A 25,217-nucleotide genomic window follows, 5' to 3' on the forward strand; every position below is an offset into this window, starting at 1 on the left:
CTAAATACAGTCGAGCACCGTTGTCTCGATATTCATGGGACCAAGACAAAATATGAGTTATCAGAACTTTGAGACATCCGATCATAGTTTCTTTGCAAATATCGAGTTAAAAGGGTAATTTTGCTTGTTGGGACCATGAAATTATATCGAGATATCCGAAATATCGAGACATCCATATCGAGTTAAAAAGAGCTTGAATAATGATAAATTATGAAGGATTTTGCTGGGACCAAGATTAAATGTCGAGACAACTGGAGATATCGAAAGTTATCAGTATGCAACGGTGCTCGACAGTGCATAGAACGTATACTGTAGTAATCAGTAACATTGTGACAGACTTCACAGTTCGCACTTCTCTATGACATATTGTGATATCACTGCCCTAAACCGAATCCTAACAGAAACATTGTAATACCAATTGTTTGACAAATGACTAACATATAACACTGTTTAACTTAATAAATATATAATCACGGTCATTAGCCTTCCGTGTCCCGTGTGAAGGAATTATGATCAACTGGGAATATGAATTAGAAAGTGATTCAGAAACAAAATATGCTGACTTGTGAAATCGTTATGTTGTTCCAGAATGTGGACTGGGATGAGGCTTGCACTTGCGACGCTCGTGACGTTGTTGCTAGTTTTGCATACTGCGAAAACAAAGAAAGTGTCAACTCTAAATGGCCCACTTCTTGGACAACGACTGTCAGTGTTGGGTAAGTCCCTTGACGTATTCTATGGAATTCCATATGCCAAGCCACCTGTAGGCGATCTCCGCTTCAAGCACCCTCAGCCTTCAGAGTCTTGGGGACCGGAAGTTAGGGATGCAAGAAAACAGACACCATCCTGCTTCCAAATTAAAGATGCTGATGGCGCAGTTGAGAATCACAAACAGATACCCGACGATTACAGTGAAGACTGCCTTCATCTTACAGTGTGGGCGCCATCAGACAATGTTGGCAATCTGGCAGTGATGGTGTGGATCTACGGCGGAGCTTTTAATAGTGGGTCTACACGAATGCCACTATATGAAGGGAAATACCTTGCAGCAGAGAGTGACGTCATCGTTGTTTTAATGAATTACAGATTGGGGCCTCTAGGGTTCAGCTACCTTGGGCCAGATACCATCCCTGGCAACATGGGCTTGATGGATCAAAGACTGGCCTTACAGTGGGTGAAAGACAACATTGCCAACTTTGGTGGAGATCCAACCCGACTGACCATATTTGGAGAAAGTGCTGGTGGTGTCTGCGTGGGTCACCACCTGGTGTCACCTCTGTCACGTGACTTGTTTGACAGAGCCATCATGCAGAGTGGGACCCTCAGTTGCCCTTGGGGATACACCATACCCAAAACAGCCAAATTGAAAATAAAGAAGTTTGCTGATTATCTCGAATGTCCTTCATCTTCAACTGATGCAGACATCTTTGAGTGCATGAAGACAGCAGATGCCCAAAACTATGGCAGATGTCCAGCTTTTTTTTGTTAGATGAAGGACTTGCATTTGTTCCAGTAGTGGATGGGTACTTCCTCCCCGATGACCCCAAAACTCTTCTATCCAGCGGATCCATCAAGCAGACCAGTGTATTGCATGGGTTTACAGAAGACGAGACAGCTCTGTTTTTGGCAATGACGTTGCCGCAAATGAGAGACGTGTCAACATTACCGGAAACATTGATTTTAAGTCAACCAGAATATGAAAGTCTTCTTTTCGGCTGACTTGGTTAATGGTAAACCAATTGAAGAGCCTATTCGCCTGTTTTATGAAAGTCAGAAAGCGCCTCTAAAAAGACACTGACTATTTCGATATCATGATTCGCATGACTTCAGATAGTGATTTCAAGTGTCCTCATCTTGAGGTTGACAGATTGTACACTCCTGACAACCCTTCCTACGTGTACAGTTTTAATCACCGACTATCAGTTAGTCCTTTCCACAGTGGATAGGAGCAGCCCACTCGTACGAGCTTGACTTTGTGTTTGGTTGGGTCCTTGAAAAGTCTCTGGGATGTACAGAGGAGGAGATGGAACTCAGCAGGACCATCATGACGTACTGGACCAACTTTGCCAAGTCAGGGTGAGTGAGTGATAGAATGAGTCTGAGACAGTAAGTGACATATCCCATCACGGAATTCACGCAGGTAATAAGTTTTGGAACAGATGATTTACTGAGTGAAAAGATCCCCCCACTCGGCCTGAAATTGTCCATATATATATATGTACATTATCATCCAATATCTTGTATTCTCAGAAGTCAAATGTATTCTCAGAAGTCAAATATATTCTCAGAAGAAATGTTCTCATTGATTCCTGTTAATCCTGAAAATATACCATTGTTGCCCACAATGATATAGGGGTGTTCGTCAAGCAGAGGAACAGGCGCTATTCCACACATTTAAATGTCTGAAGCCCTATTCTCTATTCCTAAGCCGTTTTTCTAATTGCGTTGTCTACAATACTTTCTCTCTCACGTTTAGCAATGGTACCACACAAAGCATTCAAGATTACTGATTCGCTCTTTCAAACTGCCGGATCAATATTTCTCTCTTGAAATTTTCATATGTTTTGCAGCGACCCGAACTCTCCTGTCCCCGTCAAGGTGAATTGGCCAGCCTCTGATAATACTAATCTCTCCTATATGGCCCTTGACGTGGGCAGCAAATTAGCAGCAGGACACGGTGTAGTCAACCACGAATGTGTCTTCATCAACAGGATTCGACCTATGATTTCTAAAGGTAATGTTTATGATGGAATGTACAGTCTAATAGTTTCAGAAGTGACTTTGATGCTTCTTTTGTTTAACTGAAAAAGGACACACAACCACAGAAGATCGATATGTCGATCATGCAATGTCTGGAACACATCACACTGGGACAAGTGCAATACTGAATACTGCAGCGTATGCTCATGTTGACCTCGATAGATCCATATCAAGATGTTTCTAGTAAAACTCCATGTTTATACATACATTTTGTAACAAGGAGTTACACTCCCGGTTTAATTTACTAATGGTAAAGATATGTTTTCGTAATGAATAATTACTATTATTTAAACTTGTGCATGCGGTATTTTGTATGTATTTATAATTTGTATATTAATTGATTATATAACTATACAGTGAAACTGTACCTGAGAACAGGGAGCGCAGATAGCCACGGATTACTGTTGTTAATTTGTTGTCCGAAACTAAATGACAGGGGCAGTGGATGGGGACTGTGTGTCTTGGGGCTATGTAAACACCAAGAAAGACGGAGAGCACCGACTTGACTTAGAAAGATGGAGAGCACTGATTTGACTTAGAAAAGACTGAGAGCACCGACTTGACTTAGAAAGACGGAGAGCACCGACTTGACCTGAGGGGAGATGTTGTCAGTCAAGACGCAATGAGGTAATTTTAAGACGTGTCGTATTGGCCACAGTCGGTTTACTTATGACTATCTGCTGACAACGGATGGGGATGGACCACTCCAGGTGTGTCGCTTGCGACAAAGTGTTCACCATCAAGCATATTCTGCTTGACCCTGCTTTTCGACCGCAAGGGATTCCCTTTAAGATGCGAAAAATCTGAAAAATCTATTTTCCTGCGTGAGCGGGTATCTCATTGTGGACTACCTGAGGGAAGTTGACCTGTATCATAAACTATGTAATGTGAAAAACGAATTGGGTGCCATGACATTTTCTGTTTTTACGATAATAATGTAATGAATATATATGTTTTTGAACATAAAACTAAAAATGCTTATGAATGCAGACTTGATCTCGTCACTATATGGCTGAAATAATGCCAATTCGACGTAAAGCCCAACTCCACTCAACTGAGAGGAGATTAAACGGTCAGAGAGGAGGTACAACTCAGACCTCGTCACAAAGGACAGAGGTACTGTAGGATGGATGTAGTATGGCATTATTAGGGCTAAGTGGCAGGGACAACAAGGTACGGACCTTGTACACTGTCACTAGCAGAGGGGCATATAGTTGATCATGGACTAATAATCAGGGAGGGACTATGACATCTACGGACGGTCCAGCGAAACGGTCACCATCTGGACATTTGATGGATGTAGCACATGTTTTGACATGGGAAGGTTTGGGGATACACCCCTAGTGTACAGTACACAACCCAGACCAGATGGTGGCCACATGAAAACGTGCAAATACCTAGTTGCGGGTACTGCAACGTGCAGTGAACTTGGACAAAGTACTGTGACTATTTGTCCCAGTCCACCCAGCTGTGAATGGGTACCTCGTAAGGATGGGAAAGCCACAATAACTCGGCGCGCCTAGTGGCTACAAGAGTTGTATGATGCCCGGGGAGTTGAGATTGATAATACGATGTGCCGTTGAGATTGACACCCAATGATCGTGGGAAAAAACACCAGCGCCTTGAGCATGCACTAGTTGCGTGGATATGTGCGCTATATAAATATCCTATCATAATAATAATAAAACCACGGGGAAAATCTAGACTCGTGGAGAACGGTAGTTTGGTCAGAGGTTGCTGCGCTCCCGAACGCTCAGGCTTACTTACAGTACATTTGTTAAGTACCTGTGTTGTCTATATAGCCGTTTGATGTTAATAAAAAGCCACTAGACTTATCTCGAAGTTGGTTGTTCCTGCTCGGCTGCTACCTGGAAGAGAAGCTCCAGAATAAAGAACTAGGTTACAATATCAATAATATTTATGTTCATGCTGACATATCTAAACAGACAGACAGACAGACAGACAGACAGACAACAGACAGACAGACGTACAGACAGACAGAGCTTATTCATTATAAGGCCTTCGGCAGAAAATACAGAAAATTCTGCGTGGCAAATTCTAGTATATCCCTGCCCATAATACATATTAACATACTTACAATAGCATAACATAATGTATATGCATGATATAAATATTTTATACATTATTTTCTATTATTTGTTGTGCTTTAAATAAAAAGATTGAAGTCTTATGCAAAATATCATAATCATGAGAAGAAATTATAGAAATACAGTTGTGTTGAAAGTTAGAATTGATGACTTTACCAATAAGTGTATTATGGAAAAAACAACTATAAACTTCACAGATTAAAAGTACATGATATTCATTTTCAATCATATACCTTTTTATAAACAGAGAGGACAGAATATTTCTTCATATGGCGTGGCTTGGCGTAGCTTCCAGTGTTGACAGCTATTCTAAAGTTACTGCATCTGAAGCGTGATAAAAATCCTTTTAAGCTCGATGGAAGTGATGAGTTCAGATGATATTCAGCAGTCAGTGTATATATATTGTTTACATGAATTAGAGTCTGATAAGTTATTTACATTGACACTCCAGGCTTTTTGTAGGTGGTCAAGTAGTCTCTGCTTGAACATTGTTTTTGTTTCCAGCATCTTAAGAAATCCATGCATATCCAAACCCAAATCTGAATAAAATATTTTCAATATGAGTAGCACAAGAGGTGCGTCCCATATCATCATGGGCAGTGAGCATCCTGTAGCACTGATGGGGAGTCTCTGGGCCCATTTGTATTAGCGTTCACCAGTACTCGACAGCTCTTGTCATATATGTAAGCTGCAGTGGAGCTCTACCACATTCACTTAGCACCATTACATTACATGTACAGTTTGACACTTTACGAAAAGATTTGCACATTTTCATAGCCATAGCACAGGATACTGTCAAACATTTTGAATGTTGGTCAACTTCTTGAGGATTCATAGGTTGATTTAATTCGGCTTTGTCAACTTGGTCTATATAATAGGAGTAAAGAAGGTGGATTTTCTATTTGGAGGAGAGATGAAAAGTAATCCGGCAATTCCTGCGTCAGATTCCTTCTGACGTGTGATTGTCTCCCCTATTTCAACAAAATATTTTAGGATTTCCTCTTGAATCAATTAGTTTTTGTTTCTGTTCATCCTGGTAAGATTGTCTTTATATAGCAAATGTTTTCTTGAATTTAGTGAGTAGCTCCCTGAATAGGTTGAAGTCCAAGTTCTGGCCTCTATGCCCCCTCAGTGCGCGATATTGCTCATTCTTTAGGTCTTCAAGTTCACTGTCCCACCAGGGAGGTTGACTGTATAATTTTGACTTGGAATTATGCTTAGAACTATTAGACTCTTTTGTTTATAGATGCTGCTTCTTGATAAACATTAACAAGTAAACATTTTGCAGTGTTTACAACTGTTGGTATCAAGTGATCAATTTCATCCTCAAACACATAATATCTCTTTAAACTTAGATTTAAACCACACGCTGTTTTCCTCCTTCCAGAGATACCTTGACCAGGTCACTTCCTTCACTCTTGTCGTGGGTTTGTAAGTCATTGGAGCCTTGATGTTTGAAATCAAACCTGCAGAAGACTGGAAAGTGATTTGTGTCATCTCGTGTACCTATATCAAAGTCCGAGATAAATGGATATAAGCTTTGCGAGGCTATCATATAGTCAACAGTTCTGGCACCATTATATACATGCATATTCACCTTGCTTGGCTTGGCTTGATGACACATCCATATATATATGCTCATGCATATATGTGGGGCGGTGGGGTGGGCTAATGGGTAAAGCGTCCACATCGTCACGCTGAAGACCCGGGCACAATGTGGGAAGCCAGTTTCTGGTGTCCTCCGCCCTGTCCTTGTTGGAATATTGCTAAACACGGAGTAAAACCATACTCACTCACTCATGCACTCCACTCATACCTATATGCTCATGTTTATACATTCATATCAATAACTTCATACTGACAATTTTATTTAAAAAAAGTTCATACCTATTCTTTCATGTTTATATATTCATATCGTTCATACTGACGCATTCTTATGAATATATCCATGCCTAAAAGTTATGCTTCTTCCGTTCATATCGATGTATTCATGCTGACACTGAAATACCAATACGTTCATACCTGTATGTTTAAGTTTACATATTCATATTATTAGTTCATATCTTATGTTTATGGTAATACGTTCATATTGATATGTTCACACAGATACGTTCATGGCAATATCGCCATGCTGATATATCGTTCCTGGAATCATACTGAACTACAGCCATATATCTATGTTCATACAGCTTTGATATCTTGTCTCTCTTGTATCCTTGGGGGAATGTTTGTGAACTGCAGCCAGGGAAATGATGGATAACACTGATGTGTTTCAGACCCAGCGGAAGGGCAGGAGTACTGCACAAGAGGATGAAAGTGACAACGTCAAACTGCATGAATGTTGTGATACCCTTTACACTGTTATTAGTCAGTTTGTTGTTTAACGCCGTACTCAGCAATATTCCAGCTGTAAGTAATCGAGCCGGGGACCAGACATTCCAGTGATCAGGTTTCATATGCGCCAGATGATATGATGACATGTGTCGACCAAGTCAGCGAGCCTGACAACCCGATCTGTTAATCGCCTTTTGCGACAAGCATGGGTTGCCGAAGTCCAATTCTATCCCGGATCTCCACGGATCACTACACTGCTGATTCATTAGTAACAAAAGCCATCATTTCCACCACACCCCAAACACCTGTCAATAAACAGATAATGTGATTGTACTCTGTTGTTCCTCACATTTCCACATTAAGGTAATTTTAGCATGCTGTGTCAATCACGTCAACTCTTAGATACATCATAGTAATCAACTCAGGAAGTCAATCCTTAGATATGTCAATAGCTCAGGTAAGTCAACTGGTTGATACATCATCAACTCAGGTGGGTCAACTGATAGATATATTTCTAACTTACGCAAGTCAACCATTAGATACTCAGGGAAGTCAACCCTTACATACGTCAATAGCTCAGGTAAGTCAAGTGGTAGATGCATCATCAACTCAGGTAAGTCAACTGATAGATATGTTTCTACCTCAGGCAAGTCAACAAGGACTGGTCGGCTCGGAGTCAGTATAATGTGTCTGAGTGGGGTATTCATGCTTCCCTGCGGCATGGTATCTCAGTGGGCTAGCACTATAAAACCAGCTTCAGTCTAGGCTAGCACAAGCAGCCGCACATACACATACACACGCATGCGCGTCGTCATATGAGCGACATATTCTCAAGCACGACGTTAAACCCAATTTCACCTCACCTCATCCATTAGATACTCGGGGAAGTCAACCCTCACATACGTCAATAACTCAGGTAAGTCAGCTAGTAGATAATCATCAGCTCAGGTAAGTCAACTGGTAGATACATATTAATCAACTCAGGTAAGTCAACTGATAGATATGTTTCTAGCTCAGGCAAGTCAACTGGTAGATACGTCATCAGAACAGGCACACTTACTGGTATATACATCATCATCTTAGGCAAGTCAACTGGTAGATACATTATCAGATCAGGCAAAGCATCTAGTAGATACATCATCAGACCAGGCTAGTTAACTGGTAGATACATCATCAGCTTAGGCAAGTCAACTGGTAGATACATTATCAGATCAGGCAAAGCAACTGGTAGATACATCATCAGACCAGGCAAGTTAACTGACAGATACATCATCAGCTCAGGCATGTCAACTGGTAGATGCATTATCAGATCAGGCAAGTTAACTGACAGATACATCATCAGCTCAGGCATGTCAACTGGTAGATGCATTATCAGATCAGGCAAAGCAACTAGTAGATACATCATCAGACCAGGCAAGTTAACTGACAGATACATCATCAGCTCAGGCATGTCAACTGGTAGATGCATTATCAGATCAGGCAAGTTAACTGACAGATACATCATCAGCTCAGGCAAAGTAACTGGTAGATACATCATCAGACCAGGCAAGTGAACTGGTAGATGCATTATCAGATCAGGCAAAGTAACTGGTAGATACATCATCAGCTCAGGCAAGTTAACTGGTAGATGCATTATCAGATCAGGCATGTCAACTGGTAGATGCATTATCAGATCAGGCAAAGTAACTGACAGATACATCATCAGCTCAGGCATGTCAACTGGTAGATGCATTATCAGACCAGGCAAGTTAACTGGTAGATACATCATCAGCTCAGGCATGTCAACTGGTAGATGCATTATCAGATCAGGCAAGTTAACTGACAGATACATCATCAGCTCAGGCAAAGTAACTGGTAGATACATCATCAGCTCAGGCAAGTGAACTGGTAGATACATTATCAGATCAGGCAAAGCAACTGGTAGATACATCATCAGACCAGGCAAGTGAACTGGTAGATACATTATCAGATCAGGCAAAGCAACTGGTAGATACATCATCAGCTCAGGTAAGTCAACAGGTACATACATTATTAACTCAGGTAAGTAAACTGATAGATATGTTTCTAGCTCAGGCAAGTCAACTGGTAGATACGTCATCAGAACAGGCACACTAACTGGTAGATACATCATCAGCTTAGGCAAGTCAACTGGTAGATGCATCATCAGACCAGGCAAGTCAAATGGTAGATACATCATCTACTCAGGCAAGTCAACTGATAGATATGTTTCTAGTTCAGGCAAGTCAACTGGTAGATACATCACCTACTTGGACTAATCAACTGGTATATGCGTTATTTACTAGGAGAAGTTTGAACGTTATCTTCTCAGACTAGTCGTCTGGTATATGCATTTTCCATTTAGGTGAATATACCAATTATCTACTTAGACAAGTCAAATGGTTTGTATCGCACAGACCAATAATTTGTAAAATCAGTTTTTTCTATATATTTTATTAATTTCTGCCATTTTACAGGTTACATAAATTCCACAACATTTCGTGACAATAATTTTATAGTCATTTTCCATAATAACCTTGAGTGATAATTGTAACAATTCTTTCAGCCATTTGCTTTCAAAGATTTGGACATGAATGACGTTGAACTTGGCATAGGTTGAGTCAGCTGGTGTGTGATGATTTTAAGAGCTCTTTTCCCCACTGGTTTATATCGATAAAGGGGCATATAATATATTACAGTATGAGAAGATAGTGTGAGGGGATTTTAGAGGCGCTCTTTCAGAAAGGTTTTTCGTTTTAGTGTACATGCGTTATGAGGTTTTAAGGGTAGTGGGTCTTTAAGGGATTTGTTTGCGGAAGTTATTTGTGTGTAGTGGGTTGTGGTGGTGTTTCGTGTTTTTGATGGAAATAGTGTGTGGATTTTGGGGACTGAATAGCTTTTCGAGGTTCTTTTTTCATGTCTAAATGTATGGATTTGTCTATTTCAGTTGTTTGTGAAGACTGCATGTTAAGAATTGTTGATGTGTGTTCATGGTGGCACATTCAGATGGATATACAAATATAATCTGACGTTTATTGGGTCATGCCGACATTATCTGAAATGTAAACATTTTTACGCATCAGTCAATGGGTACCGGTTAGGATGAGATGGTTATATGCTTGTTAACCGTCTAGAGACTCACACACATGTATGCAGGCGGGTTGTATTCTCCCAAGGAAACCCATGAATGAAAGTCAGAGTTCACATTCAAAATGTCATTTTGCGTGTCTTACATGATTCAAGGTCAATACCGGTTGGAACCTCCATGTGACAGTAAGACAACCAGCACACTCCTCCTCATACCCCCTGCCAGCCTCCTGATCCCCTGGAGTGGCAGTGTTCGCCATCCTTTGCGTAAAGCAGCTTCCAATTTGGCCAGGTTCTGTACAGGAGGATCCCTTTGTTGCACACGACGATCAATCATGTCCCAGATATGCTCCAAAGGGTTAAGATCGGGGCTCATTCAATCGTGCGATATGTCAGGAGTAATTACGTATGTTCTTTGTGTATATTTAGAACATATACTGTAACTGAAGAATACAAATTTAAGTTTATTTTTCTCTTATTTTTCTATTTGTATCAACTGGCCAGGAAACAAAACCAAGATAAATTGTTGATATCCATGATTGTTATTATTCAGAGATAACTTGTTATGACAGACAGACAGACAGACAGACATTTATTCAGTAATAGGCCACTGGCCCAAAATACATTCATAAATATAATAAAAGTTACATGCGTTTTACCAGGAGACTATATAATGTTGTAGATTTTCCCTGGTTTTACATAAAAACATCAGAATCTCTTATTTTCCCAACATTATATAAAAATAGGCACAAATTATTTATAACATTTATGTTTTTGAAGTCATTATGTTTATAAAACTGTGTTGTGAAATAGAATGTTTCAAATATTTACCCAGAAACTTATTCCTTATATCTAAGTAGGCTTTACAATAAAGTAAAACATGTATTTCATCTTCAATTAAATTAAGATTATTTTGTAGCAAAAAGGACAGAATCTTGAATAATAAGGGACATTGTTATATCTACCGGTCTCAGAACTAAGTTTAAATTTACCGCATCTAAATTTTGTTAAACAATTTCTTAAATATGGGGCAATACCTAAACTGAGATAAGTTTCAACATTCAGGAGGGACTTGAAAAGAATATAATTAGAACACTTGGTTGTACTATGTAGGGATGAGTACCAATCTTGTGAAAGATTATCAGACAATCTTTGCCTAAAACAGAAATGAAACCATCAATATCTCCAATATCCTGTGAAATCCAAGCAAAGCCAAAGCCAAATCTAAATAAAATATTCTTGATATGAGATGCCCATGTCGTCCGTCCAGATTCATCCAAAGACTTAAGCATTAAATAAAACTGATGAGGTAATCTACAACTTGGAAGAGTTAAAAGTCTACACCAATATTTAACTGCCCTTGACATATAAGTAAGTTGAAGAGGGAATCTGCCACATTCACCAAGAACCATATTGTTGCATGTATTTTTACCAACTTTTAAGAAATATTTACATGTCTTTATCTGGATAACTTGTTATAACCATTATAAATATGTACAACATTATGCACAAATGTGAACTTTCACATGTATTATGAAGCGGCATTAATATAAGCCATTTAGGCTTGTTTGACAATCCTTTTCTTTCTTCTCGAATTGAATAAAATATGTTTAAACCAGATGGTGGCCACATGAATACGTGCAAACACCTAGTTGCGGGTACAGCAACGTGCATTGAACTTGTACAAAGTACTGTGACTATCTGTCCCAGTCCACCCAGCTGTGAATGGGCACCTCGTTAGGATGAGAAAGCCACAATAACTCGGTGCGGCTAGTGGCTGCAAGAGTTGTATACTCCCCAGGGAGTTGAGATTGATAATACGATGCCCCGTTGAGATTGACATCCAATGATCGAGGGAAAACATACCAGCGCCTTGAGCATGCACTAGTTGCCTGGATATGTGCGCTAAATAAATATCCTATAATATAAGGGTGTGGCTATTTTTTAGGGCATTATCATTTGCAGATGGCCGAGGTCTTCCATTAACTGCCCGACGAAGGTGGGCAGTTGAAAAAGACCGAGGGCTTCTGCATATGATAATGCCCTCAAAAATAGCAGTACCGTTATTATTGCTAAAATACATGGAATTTGTGTTGAAAAGAAAATGGAAACAATGAAAGAATTTGACTGTAAGTTTACTCAAAAACCAACTTCAGACGGGGTTGACTGCCCGAATGCAATTACGTCATCGAACAATTCAAGTGACGTCACAACAGAAAGTGACGATATTCGACCTTGGCCTTTGACAAGACCATAGCCTGCAACATGTCAAACTATGTCAGTGTTCGGTTTTGGTCCAACAGCAACGTTAATAGTGCAATTGTGTAAACATATTTTATTCAAATAAATATAACTAGGATTGGTAAACAAGTCGTAATGGCTTATTTAAATACCTCTTCATTTCATTGATACATGAATAAACAAATGTTAAATAATATGCAGCATGATAGGAAAGCAAGCAACCTGCGTATTAAACATCATTAATCATTTATCAAACCTATGCGAATTTATTATAACAGTATGGACAGATTTTAGTATAAAAGAATTTACAAGTTTGGATTACCATTTAGAACAGAATTTAAATTATATCCATGTACGTAAAAATACATGTGATATGTGATGTTGGAATAGTTAATAGTGCAATTGTTAAGGTTAGCACCAGCAAGAAAGCCAATATTACCGCTATTTAAAGTGGGAATTCGGGTTGCTTTGACTTGTTTGACCCTGAATATCTGCCAGTCCAAAGCCAGTGTCGACTGAACCGTAAGCCCACGCACCAACTATGATGTCACTTAACAGACAGACAGACAGACAGTTTATTCTCAAGAGAACCCACCAACGGTGGTACATGAGAAAATGACAATATAAATTCGCATATGATAATATAATCAATCAAGATGACAGCAATATAAGGTAAATACATATATATAGTGAAATTTTCAATGAAATATGACAAAGTAAAGTTGGCAATATTAGCAGCAACAGAACTGATAGGGGCCCGTCGTTAAGGTTGAGCGGTCCAATATCGTTTGCAGCGGCCCGCAAATTTATGATTATGGGAGGGCCGTTTCATGATAATTCCATGTATTTTCGCTATGATAGAAAATAAATATTTGAAATTTATATGAATTCACAAAAGTATCTACATTGTGATTCTCCTTACACAAATGAGAGTAACTCACTTAGGTTGTAAAAACATGACACCAGACATAGACATACTGTAGACAATAGATGACTATTTGCACTGTAGGTACCGGCTACATGCCACTTCCACACTGACACGCTGAGCAAGTGTGACAGTTAGACTGATCAGTGTGTTTTTATTTAACGTCGCGCGCACAACTAATATAAGGTTCGGCGACGAAAATGAGGTTGAACAAAAAATAGAAATTGTGAAAGAGTGGTGTTACTATCCCAAAATGCAACAACAACAAAAACCCGAAAAACCAAAAACAACTGAGTATCAAGCGAAATTTGAATGGGAGGCCGCTAATTTGCTGTTTTGAGTTAGTAGTTTGTTATTTTCCTGCTGTTATTGTTATGGTACATAACAAATCTCGTCTCCTCTAACGCGACGATAATGTAAACGTCCGGCTGGGAGAATCGATACGGTGAGTGATGCTCAAGCGTCGCATGACCTCAAGCGTCATATATAGATATATATAGCTTGTTGAATTAGAGGTTACGATTTCCACATACGTTAATTTGTGGTCAGCGCTTATCATATTGCAGACTATAGTTCACGGGTCACCCAGAGGCCACTTCGCCGGACAACTGATGTGATGAAAACGAATTCTGTCTTCAATGAGTAGTTATCACTCGTAGTCTCATTTTGGGGAAATGGGCGTTTGGCAGCTGATTTCGAACTTGTTATTACAAAGCACCAATTGGTTTTGAGTGAACTCGATTTCTAGTAACTAACTTGAGTGAAATCGAATTATATTAGCTAAATTGATGAAGCTTATTCAAAGGATTATTTCTGCCTGTATATAAAAAATGTAGACATGATTCCCTCACTGCGAAATGGCAAACGCACACGTTAACATTGTGTTCATTCCGAATTCAAGAGGAGGTAGACACTTAATCTATCTTGGTCACAAGTTTATGGTTAAGAGCACAAAAGGTGACCAAGTTCATTGGAAATGTTGTAAGACAGGCTGTCCTGCAACCGCCAACACTGTCAGTGATGTTCTCATCCGTTCCAAGAACACAACCATCATCAAAATCAAGTTCAGCTTCACATGGACACCTTCCTTGCCACGCTGAAGACCAAAGTCCGGTGTGATCCCAGACCAGTTCAGGCTATTTACAATGAAGAAATAGAGAGTAAGTTGAACATTGTGGACATGACCTAAATACCGTAGTATATATATATATATTTCTGTATATTTCTGTATTTCTGTATATTTATGAAATCAAATATATTTATTTATGTCTTCAGTAACTATTTTCTGAAAATGTGTAGAAGAGAAAATACACCAAATTGAATTGCTGAAATAAAAAAATCGAGATGAAGTATAGTGTGTTAGTCCGTTTGTTAGATCGAATCAGACTATAAGTTAATCCCCTATTGTTTATAGGGATTATCGCGCATCAGTGATTTTTTATTCAGAACAAAAGCGTCCGGCAAAACGGGAACCCCCCACCCAGAGGTCATGAAGTGAGTGCTACTCTCTAGTACAGACTATAGCGGTCAAGTCGGCGCACAGAGAATACTAATCTGTTACAATCACATCGGCGTCGGGCAAAGTGCGAGTAGCTTGAGCCTTCCTCGTTGGCGTAGGATGCATTACAGGATTAACAGCGTGTTTATGTGTACACACGTAGTGTTTACAACACACCTGTGAGGTCAGGTATGAAGTGATGCAAAATTACATTCTGTTGAATTTCATACCACCAAAGCAAGTGATTGTCTGCAATACAGATAATAGTGGATGATAGTGTTTTTACTACAGACTATATCGTGTAACCTTGAGGACGGAGGTTGCATATGTCTGGACATAGGCTGGTCAATAGCATACCCTACACGGAGACATTCATGTAGTTATCCAGCGATTGCCTGAACTACAGATAATGGATAGCAGTGTTATTACTATTGACCATATCGTGTAACCTTGAGGACGGAGGCTAAATATGTTTGCAGACCGGCTGGTCAATTACCTACGCTATGCTTAGGACTTCGTGTTGTTGCCAAGCAAGTGTTCGTTGTTCGCTAGAGCGTGCACACAAGTAGTGTCCACAGCACACCTGTAGAGTTCAAGGACAAGGTAGGTGTGTGATAAATTTGACATTCTGCTGTACATGTCCCAAATGTAGAAACCCATACATTAATGTCATTGCATCCACTCCAATCTACAAATACGGTATTGTGTTCGTCACACATTATCTATTTATCTAAAGAGAGAGAGAGAGAGAGAGAGAGAGAGAGAGAGAGAGAGTGAGAGAGAGAGAGAGAGAGAGAGAGAGAGAGAGAGAGAGAGAGAGAGAGAGAGAGAGAGAGAGAGAGAGAGAGAATTTACATTACAATATACATTATATAAGCATCAATACACTGGCCACTCCGTACAGAGTTATGAGAGACGATATATGTACAAGTATTTACAAGTGATAAAAACTGAATATTCTCGATAAAACCTAATTGGTACATGTTACTGATATAAAACATATTTTCTCTTTTTCAAAATACTATGGCAGGTTTTGGCACTTTCAGAACATAAAATTTCATTAGATAAGATAAAAGCATTTTTCCGAATATTGTTTTTATTCATAAAATCCGGACAAATTCTAAGACAATTATCAATATGATTCTTTCGCTCGACACTGTACACTAGACAATCAAGTAAAACGTGGCATTCGTTCTCAATTACATTCACACAATTAAATGTTCTCTCTTGTAGAGGATATTGGCATATCTGCCCAGTTCAAGATTGATTGGTGCTGTGCCACATCTAAATTTTGCTAATGCACTTCTATGTGCTCGTGGGATGCTATGACAGACATAAAATGCTGGAGTAAAACATGTCTTAAAAGTAGAATACAATCTCAGCTTATTACCTCCCTTTCGGGACGGACCTTGTGGCTGTAAAATACTTTCTCACCACTGCGTGACATGCCTTTGATACAACACAGCTCGTACCTCTGACGAAATAAAATGTATATTAAAACAGTTATTCACAGGGATAAAATGGGCTAGTCCCGATTCCGACAACTTAGTATGTATGCGGAAGTTTAAATTGCGCTTACGGCGGATCGCCCATCGATCACTCAATAAAAATATTTCTTTGGTAATACGACCAAAAATGCAGGTTATATAAACGTTTATAAAATCGTACAGTACTTCCCCACTGGCGTACAACTGGGGGCATCCATGCCATTTCACCACTGACAGCATAATTTGGGGCATACTGTTTAAGCCCTAGAAAGAAACGCATAGCACGATTTTGGACAGCATTGATACAAGACATATTATAAGAGCCCCATATACATGAACCATAGTCCTGGATGGACCAAACCATTGTGCTGACACAGTCACTCCAATTTGCGATCTCAGCGGGTCGAATTGCCTTAAAATCACTAAGTTCGTTTATGTCTTTGTATGCACAGAGACAGTAGTCCACAACCGACGTTCCTCTGGGAGACACGTACGTAAAATCGTTATCACACTGTCGTCCTCTTCCGTTGAGAATACAATAATTGGCATTAATTAAAAAGTCAATGAACAAACGGCCTTGTGCATTCACAGAGTCATCTAAGATTTCTCTGTGAGGTAGTTGATCAACACCTTCAATATAATCCAACTTAACAATGAAGGATAGTAATATTAATGACGTTAATAGCCATAAACATTGTGGACTTACTCTACAGCACGATTGTTCCTGGACTGACCATGTTAACTGTATCGCTAAAAAAGGTTGCACCCATGGTAAACTGTCTTAGAGGTTTTAAATATCGTCTCTCACGTAGAACTTTACAAACATTGTACAAACAATTTATCTTGCCTGTTTTCGACTATTGTTGTCACATCTGGGACAATTGTACCAAACAGCAAGCACTAACACTGGAAAAACTAAATCTTGATGCACTTAGAACTATTTGCGCTGCTGTTCGCGGCACGAGTCACAACAAAATTTATGATGAGACAAATTTCCAACCACTATGTACTCGAAGATACATCCCAAAACTAACATTGAGCGATCTCGTCCCTCCTAAGGTATCTGACACAACAAGCTACATTTTCCGAGACCGTTTGAAGCTCCAAACTATCGATAGTAAAAGGGCAAATTATGCTAAGTCATTTCTCCCAGATACAGTAAGATTGTGGAATTGTTTGTCTACCGATTATAGAGAAACGGCTACTTTGGGTAGTTTTAAGAAACAGATTAATGGGTCAAATAATAATAGTCCAAATTACTTCAATTTAAGCTTTGGAACAAGATTCTGTCAGATTATCCATTCACTCCTCAGGCTCGGTTGCAGCAATTTAAACGCACATAAATATCAACGATTTGTATCTTCAAATCCCTCTTGTTCTTGTGGCTACTGTTACGAAGATCCAATTCACTATTTCTTTTTCGTGCGTTAATTACACTGACATAAGACATAAAATGCACTTCTATACTAAAGGATATGACATCAAATCAATACTATACGGCCACTCTAATGGATCTACTAAAGGTAATCTTGAATTATTAGAATCTATCCATTCTTTCATTGTACTGTCAGGCAGATTTGTAAACGAAATTGCACTTACTATTAAGTATTTTCCGACACTAATGGTTCCAACGTTAAAAGCGGCTATATTACAGTTTATGATTGTTACATTTCCAGAAAGCTATTGTTTATCGTTTGTTAATATCATGCTTTTCTCTGCACGATTATTATATCTATAATTTATCTGTATTCTGGAGCGGTATTCAGATTAGCACCATACTGCTTGTTTACCAATCCGGTTCCTCTTTTGGATACCCTGAAACACCGTTATGGACACTTTTGTAGTTTGTAGGCGACTTCCGTGTTGTTTATATGTCCGATCAGACTGGTGAAAGCTCAGATTTCAAATGAGTCTCTCAGAGTGATCATTGACACGTCTTCTTGCTTCAAGCCTCGTTCTCGTTCTAAACATGTTCACACATCAGTGAATGGGTACCTGGTAGGCGTTAATAGTGTTTAGATAACTGAATAATGTAATTGTCACCAGAGACTCTGTTAAAACCTCTTGTTGTAATCACCAAATAAACAGTTGTATGGTTGACTATACTCATAAAATAAACACTTAACTACTCTATTCCTACTATTTTCTAAACGCTTGGCCCTTTTGACTTTAATCTATGGCCCTTTCGACTGGTGATCGGTGCAAAAGTCACAGGAAAAAAATCACGGAAAAAAGTCATGGAAAAATGTCATAGGAAAAATCACTGATAAAAACACCCTGTTCTCCAGTTATTTACTTTGTTAATATTGTATTTTATAAATTTCACTTTCATCGTCAGTAATAAAAACATCCTGTTCTCCAGTTATTTGCAAAAAACTAACATAACAACAACTGTTATAAAAACGTCCTGTTCTCCATTTACTTTGGTTAAATTAATTAGTTAATTATTCCTTTCAGTCTGATGCTGTAAGCAACTGGGTCTTATCAAAACAGGAGAAATGAACATATTATGGGGTCTTCCCACTTGTCCGGCACCTATTGTTTACAGGTTCCAGATCAGTGAAGCGCTATAATCGCTGAGAACAAGAGGTGAACTTTTTATTTTGCTCCCCAGCCGGTCTGTGGTATTTGGTAACCCTAGCCGGTCATAGTATCTTTGGCTACCCGATATTTAATGATTAGGTACGAAATGGAAAATAATCTCATGAAATACTTTTTTATTTATGCATGCATTATACATTACATACAGTTATTTCACATTTATTTTCATTTAGGGGATAACTGTACTGTGTTTGACAAATTGGGGACGTATACCGGTGATTATATAGCCGCAAATTTACTTTAGCTTGCGCATCGCCGATATAACTAAATCTGCGGCTATGTAACCACCGGTATACGTCCCCAATTCGTCGAACACAGTACAGTTATCCCCATTCTAATTCAACTCGTTTTACGCTGTTTTTTCGTGAAAGAAATTAATTGTTTAAACCAGGTCCAAGTTCCTTTAGGTCAAAAGTTAATCATATCACTCCTTGAACTTACACCATCGCTAGAAAAAGTAGTTCCCTTTTCAAACTACACACGTTTGATGTCTTTCAGTGGCATTTAGAAGTTTTACATTGATGTCCAAGATATTTTTATGGATTAAACTTGTTTATAATTTCCCTCACGACGTTTCGAGACCATTCTAGGTCCCTTCATCAGGTGAACTGACCGTTGGGACTATGACGTCGTCACTATGACGTCATAACCGGTATACGTTTATTATGTGCACACAGACTAAATCTGACAATGATGAATAGATCATAGTATTATAGATAAAATGGACGGAATTATGATCAAACCGCCCTCTAGTTACAGAAATGAGCCGCCCGCTGATTCCTCAACTACGGGCCATTATCAGTTCAGTTGTCAAATGACGTCACAGCAGGTGACGTCACGCTCCATAATGACGTCATAAATCTTGTTTCATGATCTGACAGTGTTGAGTCAACAGCCCGTTGCGAGTAAGTTGTTTGAACTTAAAATTAAATTTATGATACTGTTTTGTCTTTTTTAACACAAATTCCACCCATTTTAGCTGGATAGGGGAGTTAATTGACCTATGACTTCTGCAAATGACAATGTCCTGCAAAGCAGCGTTACCCCAATAGCGTAGGGATACATTTAAAGGTTTTGGTGAATCGGTTTTCAAATTGCGACCGTATATGAAATACACAATGCCGTATCTGCTGATTATACGGTCGGAAATTTATAGCATTGACCAATCAGAACTCATGTTACATACTAAGTTGAATTAGAATTTTTTTTCAGCCTGCCGGACAAGTGGGAATAACCCCATATCATTAGTTTTTGAGTTCTTAAAGGATTATGGGATTAAAAGTCACCAGTCCTATGACCCCCGTTTGTCCTGAAAGTTTATTTAATGGCAAATGGAAATCTCGTGAAATGAGAGTACCCACTCTCAAATGAACTGTGAACCCACCCCTCTTCTCAAAGAGCTGTATCCGCGCCTGATCACTGCCCCAAAATGAATCTAACAGAAACAATGTAATGCATCATTGTTTGACAATGGATTAGAAACATAACATTGTTTAACACCTACAATCCGGGTTATTATCATGACTGTGTTTAGGAATTATGATCAACCGGGAACATGAACTAGTGGTCCAGAAACAAAATATATTCCGAAAAGATTACCTGTGAAACCTTTTTGTTCTTTCAGAATGTGGACAAAATGAGTGAGACTGGCGCTTCTGGCCTTGTTGGCAGTGTTACACATTTCTAAGACTCAGAGAGAGTCAACTGAAAACGGCCCCTTCTTGGACAACGACTGTCAGTGTTGGGCAAATCCCTTGACGTGTTCTATGGAATCCCATATGCCAAGCCTCCTGTAGGCGATCTTCGCTTCAGGCACCCTCAGCCTTCCGAGTCATGGGGACCAGAAGTTAGGGATGCACAAAACCAACACCATCCTGCTTCCAAGTTAAAGATGCTCTTAGCTCTGACGAGAAGCACAAGCAGATACCCGACGATTACAGTGAAGACTGCCTTCATCTTACTGTATGGGCGCCATCAGACAATGGTGGCAATCTGGCAGTGATGGTCTGGATCCACGGTGGAGGTTATTATAGTGGATCTTCACGAATGCCACAAAATGAGGGCAAATACATTGCAGCAGATAATGACGTCATTGTTGTATCGATGAATTACCGATTGGGGCCTTTAGGGTTCAGCTACCTTGGCCCAGACACCATTCCTGGCAACATGGGCTTGATGGACCAAAGACTGGCCTTACAGTGGGTGAAAGACAATATTGCCAACTTTGGTGGAGACCCAACCCGAGTGACCATATTTGGAGAAAGTGCTGGTGGTGTCTGCGTGGGTCACCACCTGGTGTCACCTCTGTCACGTGACGTGTTTGACAGAGCCATCATGCAGAGTGGGACCCTCAGCTGTCCCTGGGCATACACCATACCCAAAACAGCAAAATTGAAAATAAAAAGTTTGCTGATCATCTTGAATGTCCTTCATCTTCAACTGATGCAGATATTTATGACTGCTTGAAGAAAGCAGATGCCCAAACGATGGTAGACCTTCAGCTTAGTGACTTGCTTGGTGAAGGACTTGCATTTGTTCCAGTTGTGGATGGGTACTTTCTCCCCGATGACCCAAAAACTCTTCTGTCCAGCGGATCCATCAAGCAGACCAGTGTATTGCATGGTTTTACAGGAGACGAGAATACACTGTTTTGGCGGTGATGTTGAAGCAAATGAGAAATGTGTCCAGTTTACCAGAAACATTGATTTTAAGTCAACGAGAGTATGAAAGTCTTCTTTCCTTTGACTTTGTTGCTGGTAGAGGAATAGAAGAACCGATTCGCCTGTTTTACGAAAGTCAGAAAGCACCTTTAACAGACACTCACTATTTAGATGTAATGACTCGCATGATGTCAGATATTGATTTCAAGTGTCCTCATCTTGAATTTGACAGACTTTACTCTCCTGTGAACCCTACCTATGTGTACAGCTTTAATCACCGACCACCAGGAAGTCCAAATCCACAGTGGATGGAGCATCCCACGGGTATGAGCTTGACTTTGTGTTTGGTTGGGTCCTTGAAAAATCTTTGGGATATACAGAGGAAGAGAAGGGACTCAGCAGGGCCATCATGACGTACTGGACCAACTTTGCCAAGTCAGGGTGAGTGAGTGAAAGTGAAAGTATGAGTGAATGGGTGGTTGGTTGTATGAGTGAGGTGTTTCTGGAATATGGTTGAAATTGAGATAAAACCTACCTGAGTATCTCCTGTTTAAATTATACCAAACATAGCGATCAGACTTCTTGAAGATTTCATATTACTAATATATTTGCACTGAGCGAGTGACTGGCGTTCGTAGAAGAGAGACGAACCTTACTAATTCGCATCTTTTGTTGCATTTTGTAGTGACCCGAACGCTCCTGTAGGCATCAAGGAGAAGTGGCCAGCCTCTGACAACACTGATCTCTCCTACATGGTCCTTGACGTTGGCAGCAACTTAGCAGCAGGACACGGGGTAGTCCACCACGAATGTGTCTTCATCAACAGGATTCTACCTATGATTCCTTCAGGTAATGTTTGTAAAGGAAATATTATTTTTCGTAGTTCCCATAGCATGTTTTGAGTAGTCATGTTGTTATGGTCGAATACAAGAAACAACTAAATTAACTAAATTTTAAAAGTCACGCCAAACTGTGCCTTTTTGTCATCTTTGCATCCATTTACAAAACAAAACAACCCCAGCCCGTCCAATGATGCCTAAAAGAATTATGATTTGAGTGTTTGATCATGGATCTGTCATGCCCCGAGGTGACCACGCCAATATTGATTCAAATCTCGGCCTTGAAACATTCATATTTCCAAACGTCAAAATGACTATGGCATTCGCTGAAGGAGAACTACATATACAAAGAGTGAGTGAGTGAGTTTAGTTTTACGCCGCACTCAGCAATATTCCAGCTATATGGCGGCGGTCTGTAACTAATCGAGTCTGGAGCAGACAATCCAGTGATCAACAGCATGATCATCGATCATCTACGCAAATGGGAACTGATGACAAGTGTCAACCAAGTCAGCAAGCCTGACCACCCAATCCCGTTAGTCGCCTCTTACGACAAGCATGGATTACTGAAGATCAGTTCTAACCCGGATCTTGTCGGGTAACATGTACAAAGAACGCCCAGTATATCAAATGTTATAAATACCCATTATAACTGAAACAAATTGTCAAGATTTCGTTCAGGATTTCTTAGGTATCATCCTTTGCTTGCCATCATCGTATGCTGCTCGTTGTTTTCATTAACGCTGGTATTCAACGAAGGAGGATCACAGACACATAGAACGCCCAACATATAGTGTGCTATGAAAAGAAACATGCATATATAATTCAAACAAAGAACATGTGCAATGTGGAAGTCGTCCAAGTTCAGTCTTCCCAGAGACTGATCCTGTCGTCACCGCATCCTGCTCGCTTGTTTCGATAAACCTGCGAATGTCCAGAACCGCATCTCACCGGGACAATAATGTCCAGAACCGCATCTCACCGGGACAATAATTAGAATAATAATAATGCGCATTTCTCCGTGGACAATGCATGCCCGGGGCGCTCAAACAATCTGATTAGTATTACCCCGCTAGAGGGTTAATGGGATAATGACTTATCCCACCGGGTACCCATTTTCTGCTGGATGAACAGAGGCATTTTTAACAAGCTCAACTGAGATACTGATGTTAGCTGGGATGTAGGCTCATGTTCACATCGATAGATTCATACCAGTACTTAAATATCTGTAGGTTCATCCTGAAATGAAACCTTTTGTTCATGCTGATAGTCATATCAATTAGCTAATGCTGAAACAGTCGTATCAACATGTTCATTCTTATAAGTTCATGTTTATTATTTAGTATTATATTATAGGATAGTTATATCGCGTACGTATCCACGCAACTAGTGCATGCTCAAGGCGCAGGTATTTTAACACATTCACAAAGTATGTCAATGCCTATATGGTCGTGTTAATACGTTCACATTGTTATGTTCTATCAGATTCGTTCATACAAATATTCTTATACGAATATGTTCATACATATACCTTCATGTATGTTCGGGCGGTGGGGTAGCCTAATGGTTAAAGCGTTGGCTCGTCACGCCGAAGACCCGGGTTCGAATCCCACATGGGTACAATGGTGAAGCCCATTTCTGGTGTCCCCGCCGTGATGTTGCTGGAATATTGCTAAAAGCGGCGTAAAACCAAACTCAGTCAGTCAGTCAGTCATGTATAGTTTTACCTGTGAAGATCTGGGTTAGAATTGGTCTTCAACAGCCCCTTCTTGTAATAAGAAGCGACTCACGGCATCGAGTGGACAGGCTTGCTGACTTGTTTGACATATGTCATCGTATCCAAAATGCATAGATCTGTTGATCACTGGATTGTCTGGTCCTGACTACATTATTTATAGACCGTCGCCATATAGCTGCAAGATTGCTGTGTGCGGCGTTAAACAACAAACAAAACAACCGCCATATATGTTCGTACAGCTATAATACCGTGTATCTTCTGTTTTGGCCGCCATATAGCTGGAATATTGCTGAGTGCGGCGTAAAACTAAACTCACTTTTGTTTTGGCTTTGTGGGTATCATGCTGAACTGCAGCCAGGGAAACAATTAATCACATTGTTGTGTTTCAGACTCACTGGAAGGTCAGGAATACTGCACAAGAGGATGACAGGGCTGCGTCATAAAAAAAACATTCCCCGAGTAAAGTTTCCTGTGTCATCATGTTGAGGAAGTCATGTTGCCCAGGTCGGGATAAGGATAAGGAAAATGAACTCTGCGTATATGTTGTGACGTTTTTTACACTGTCAAGATGATGATGACAATGATGATGATGATGTACACATACGATATATACTCAGTCAGTCAATTGTTATATCTACATTGATTTGATCACTGGTATATAAGTTATATATCAACTGGAACATACCTCCTATACAAGACAACTGGTGTATACTTCGTCCACTCAACAGAATCAGTTCTTAGTCTTATCGTGGGGGCGGTGGGGTAGCCTGATGGTTAAAGCGTTCCCTCGTCACGCCGAAGACCGGGTTCGATTCCCAACATGGGTACAATGTGTGAAGGTCATTTCTGGTGTCCCCCGCCGTGATTTAGCTGGAATATTGCTAAAAGCGGCGTAAAACCAAACTCACTCACTCACTCACTAGTGTTATCGTGCAAGTGGGG

At 39.9% G+C, this 25,217-nt stretch overlaps 2 pseudogenes; both read left to right on the forward strand.

The window, feature by feature from the left end:
• The first annotated feature begins 577 nt into the window (after positions 1 to 577).
• Positions 578 to 7,311, forward strand: LOC124288418 (annotated as a pseudogene).
• Positions 7,312 to 20,663: 13,352 nt separating this feature from the next.
• Positions 20,664 to 24,826, forward strand: LOC124288413 (annotated as a pseudogene).
• Positions 24,827 to 25,217: the final 391 nt, after the last annotated feature.

Source organism: Haliotis rubra, unplaced genomic scaffold (assembly GCF_003918875.1).
Source record: "Haliotis rubra isolate DU_JTF1 unplaced genomic scaffold, ASM391887v1 Scf417, whole genome shotgun sequence".
Lineage (NCBI taxonomy): Eukaryota > Metazoa > Mollusca > Gastropoda > Lepetellida > Haliotidae > Haliotis > Haliotis rubra.